Source organism: Panthera onca, chromosome B3 (genome assembly GCF_046562875.1).
Source record: "Panthera onca isolate mPanOnc1 chromosome B3, mPanOnc1 haplotype 2, whole genome shotgun sequence".
NCBI classification, from domain to species: domain Eukaryota; kingdom Metazoa; phylum Chordata; class Mammalia; order Carnivora; family Felidae; genus Panthera; species Panthera onca.
The window spans coordinates 102,387,127-102,391,938 of record NC_138344.1 but is presented as its reverse complement, the minus strand read 5'-3'; the positions used below and the strand labels follow the sequence as shown (position 1 = coordinate 102,391,938).

The 4,812-nt window shown below is 52.6% G+C and overlaps 1 pseudogene; it reads left to right on the top strand.

The window, feature by feature from the left end:
- Positions 1-379: 379 nt before the first annotated feature.
- On the top strand, positions 380-4,294 carry LOC144616584 (carboxy-terminal domain RNA polymerase II polypeptide A small phosphatase 1 pseudogene; annotated as a pseudogene).
- Positions 4,295-4,812: the final 518 nt, after the last annotated feature.

Below are 4,812 nucleotides of genomic sequence, written 5' to 3'. Positions count from 1 at the left end.
TTATTTATTTTTAAGAGAGAAAGCCCAAGCATGGAGGGGCAGAGACGGAAGGAGGCAGAGAATCCCAAGCAGGCTTCGTGCTGTCAGCACACAGCCCCAGGTGGGGCTAGAACTCAGCAACCAAGATCAATTACCTGAGCCGAAATCAAGAGCCCCACGCTTAAGGGACTGAGCCACCCAGGTGCCCCAGCAAAGGTCTGATTCTTTAAAAAGTGCCCCTCTAGAGGTGCCTGGGTGGCTCAGTTGGTTCAAAAGCGCCCCTGTTCTAGGAAATGCCCAGATTATAAGAAAAGTCAGTATCTAGTGTGCCCCATCAAAGAGGCAGCTATAGAGGTTCCATGTTTGCATTTGCCTCACAGGAAGTCAAGTCCCTGTTGTAATGGTGTTTCCTCCACGCCCCCTCCCTCCCCTCCTCCTGAGAACCCGGCTTCCCTGCCACCATAAGTATCAGAAAACGTCTGTCTCCTCCGGGCCCCAATTCTGGCCGGAGCCCAGAGTGACAGGAGGCCAGGAGCCGGGGCCTGACCCTGGCCTCGCACACAGCTCTGCCACCATTACTCAGATCGCAGGAAGAGGTGCAGGTCGCTACAGGGCAAAAGTGACCGGAAATCAGCCGCTTCTCAGAAGCCCCGGAACCAGGACATCCTCCCCCTCGCTTTCTGCTCCTCTGGCCAGGGTGCAGGGCTCTTGCTGGTGGAGGAAAACGGCACTGTCCCCAAGACCCCAGTCTACTACCTGCTCCCTGAGGCCAAGGCCCAGGACACGGAAGATCTGCGAAGTCGTCGCCCTGGATGAGCCCCAGGCGCACAGCCCCTTCAAGCCGGTGAACAAGGCCAACTTCAGCATCCCTGTGGCGACTGCAGGGCTGGCACCCGGTCTACTCGCTGAAGTGGCCCCAAGCGCATGAGTTCCTGTAGCCAACGCGCGAGGTCTGTGAGAGCACGCCGTTCACTGCCAGCCTGGCCAAGTGCGCAGACTCCGTAGCGGACCTGCTGCAGGCGCATGCGGCCTTCCGGGCACAGCTGTTTCACGGGTGGTGTGTCTTCCCCCAGGACCGGAGCAGGCTGGCCCGAGACCTGCGGCGCGTGCTTATCCCGGACAGCTCGCCCGCCCCCTACGTCTTCCGTGCAGACAGCGCCGGACCACTGGTTTGGCAACAGGAGTGACTCGGAGCTCCACGACCTCCTGCCCTCTCCGAGCAGCCCAGCCGCGAGGATGCCGCGTACTCAGTGCTTGGGCAGCCCCGGCCGGGCAGCCAAGACCTGCCCCAGACCAAGGCCCACACCACTCACAACGCAAACTCATCCTTTTTTTTTTTTTTTTTTTTTTAATGTGTATTTTATTTTTGAGAGAGAAAGAGAGCGTGAGTGGGGGAGGGGCAGAGACAGAGGGAGACACAGAATCTGAAGCAGCCTCCGGGCTCCACACTGTCAGCACAGAGGGCAGAGGGGGGCTGGAACCCACCAATTGTGAGATCGTGACCTGAGCCGAAGTCCCACGCTCAACGACTGAGCCACCCAGGCGCCCCAAATGCAGACTCATCCTTAAGATAACCCAGTGGCCACCACTGCCTCAGCATCTTGGGGAAGTGGGCTCTCTCAACCAGCCTGGCCAGGCTGCGAAGGGGACAGCAGGTTGCACGGAGGGCATTGGGCCCCTGGGTCCTCTTGTCAGTGCCTTAAAACTTACTTCTTGATCCAGTGGGGTCCTGGGTGCTGCTCTCCCTTTTCTGTATCTTTACTGCTGCCAAATTGGGCACGTTGGCCCTTTCCGGTTCTATTTGGGGGAGGGGGCAGGGTACCCACTGCCCCATGTCTTGGGCCCCCAGCCTGGGAACAGTTGACACCAGGTGCCTTGCATAATCGAGCTCTCTTCCCCACCTGATTTTCCCAGGGCCCATGAACCCTCAGCCCTTGCCTTGAACAGTCTCCAGGTTGCTGCAGTCTAGGCTGGTAGGGGAGGAACCAGTCTCCACCTCCTCCCTTGGAACTGATACAGGCCTCACCAATCTCTGCCTACGAGGACAGAGAGGGGAGAAGATCTGTTACCACTTGTGAAGGGAGAAGGGTCTGTCCTTCAGGACCAAAGAGCCCAGCTTCTCTAGGCTTAGCAGCTTAAGGCTGCTCCCCACAGCACCCAAGCCCTGACCCCTCACATTTACCTTGACTACCCCCAAGGCCTTGGGCCTTGGCTCCCCCAGCTCCTGGTCTAGGGGCATAGGGAGGACTGCTTTGTGGTGCCATATACATACGTATATGTATACATAGATTTTTAGGGGAAGGGAAAAAGGAAGGGTTGGGAGGGACACACTTCTTTCACCTCTTTCCTGGGCCCATAAACTGGAGGGATGGAAGGAAAGGATTTTTACATTTTTTAAACTGCTATTTTCTGAATGAACAGCCTAGGCCAAGGTGCCCCAGGTCATGTCCTTTGTCCCTCACACTCTCTTTGTTACGATTATTCACTAACTCAGAACACATTTATTGAGCATCGTCTCTGTGCCCAGCACTGTACTAGGCCCAGCAGCTGCATGGGATAGGGGGTGTCTCTACACCCCCTATTTAACCACTGCCCTTAGGGGAGCTGTGGGAGGTGGGACCCTTTTCTTGAGGTTTGAGGATCTCTAGGAAGCCTAACTAAGCTGTCTCCCTTCCCCATGCCAACCCACCCCCTGTAGCCCCCTGCCTTGCCCCCTGCTGCTTGGGGGAAACTGCCAGGTCATCCTTACAGCTCTGACTTCTTTATCTGGAATCCCTCCCCATTATGCTGAGTCTGGAAGTCAAGGCCTTGAGTTTCCCCGGAGCCTAATGGTTAAGGGGACCCACATACCAGTGCCAAGGAGGATGTCAAGTAGAGACATCATTGCCCTTCTTCCCCAGAACTGGGGGTGGGAAGGAGGACACATTTGGCCTGAATCAGGTGACTTGCCATTTAAGTGCCTTCTCTGTCACTGAAAGCCCCACAGTGTGATGAGAACTAAAGAGAATGCCAGAACCCTGCCCCCCACAAAAGAGAAGTAGCTATGTGTATAGCAGTGTTCTGGGTTTCCAGAGGAAGGTAGTTTCCTTTCTTGACGGTGAACATTAGTTACCCCTCATCACTCCAGGAAGAACCAGTGAACCTGAGTGCCTCAACAGCCTACTGGGGCCCTTACTTGATTAACATTAAAAAAACAAAGCCACGTGGAAGAAGGAGAAGAGAAATTAACAAAACAGGTAGAAAAACAGAATGATGCCACCATGGAAATGCTATCTTGTCACCTTATTTCATAGGAACTTACCCAGCTGTCTTTATAGAAATGGTTCAACCCAGGGGCGCCTGGGTGGCTCAGTTGGTTGAGCATCTGACTTCAGCTCAGGTCACGATCTCTGGTCTGTGACTTCAAGCCCCATGTCGGGCTGTGTGCTGACAGCACAGAGCCTGGAGCCTGCTTCAAATTGTATGTGTGTCTCTCTCTGTGTCCCTCCCCTACTCATGCTCTCTCTCTCTCTCTATCTCTATCTCAAAAATAAACATTAAAAAAAAATTTTTAAAGAAGTGGTTAAACCCAGCTATTGAAAGATTCACACAGGCTGAAGGAAGTTGAGAGATCAAAGAAGCTTGAGTAGAGGTTGTATCTGCGTCCAGGTTTGTGATGGCCTATCAGCTGACAGTCCTGCTGAGTCCACAGAGAGAGGGAAACTAGACCCCAGGCTTAATTGTCTGTAGTCAATTATGGATGTATCTCCAGACAAAACAGTAGTCAGACACTCTGGCACCAAAGATATGACCAATAAAACACTGGGAAATGATCTCTGTGTACAGGTCTATGATCCCAAACGAATCCTATAGCAAAAAGTCTTTGACTCCAAATGCATCAAACTGTTTTCATCCTGGTTGTCCCTGCAACATACACAGCCTGAAATGAAATGGGCTTGTGCTGTTCTGATTTCATCCATTAAGCAATAAATGGCACCAGAAGAACCCAGACTCCAGCATCTAAAGGGGTCATGTTGATCCTAGAAGCTCCTGTCTGGGGACCCTTCTGTGAGGCCCCCTAACCTATTCTGTCTTCTAGGGACTAGACAAGGGTAGGGAGTTTCACTGGCCAGGAAGGAGAAAGGGGGACAGCACTGATGACAGATGGAGAAAAGAGACCCAAGGTTTGGGCAATGGGGTCTCAGAACTCAGCTTGCTTCTGACTCCTGGGCCAGGGCAGCTCTTCTCTGTAGAAACTGATGCTTCATCTTTGGACATCATGGGACACCTCTGTGCCTTACTTTTACCACAGTTCCTTGCCTTTCATCATCCCTAACTCTTTCCACTGTTGAGCTCCTTCCAGGGCAGGCCCAGGTGACACCATATGCTGCTTCTGAGGCCAGAGCCCCCAGACACCATATGCCCAAAAGGAACTTCTTTGAAAATCCCAGGGAGGATCACTTTAAATGACTTGTCCTCCAAGCACTGACTCCAGGAGAAGCTCCCGTCTCAGTCTGAGGGGCATAGACCTCACAATGTACCTCTCTGCCTCAGGATTGAAGTGGAAAAAGACAAAACCATGGATCATACGTTGTTGGGTTGCTTTCCCTGACCCTCAAAGACCTTCCCCCATCTTATCTGCAATCTGACCCAGCCTAAGGGACTCTGAAGTTATGAGCTAATCCTTTCTCTTCCCAAATAAGGCAGCTTCTTTCATACTGACATTACCAACACAGCCCCTCATCATTAGCTTGGAATGGAGGTTCAGCAACTTTGCTATGGGGTGGCTTTGCTCTGGTATTTTCATTATGATATCTACAGAATTTGGGGACATTTTCTAAACCCTAAAGACTT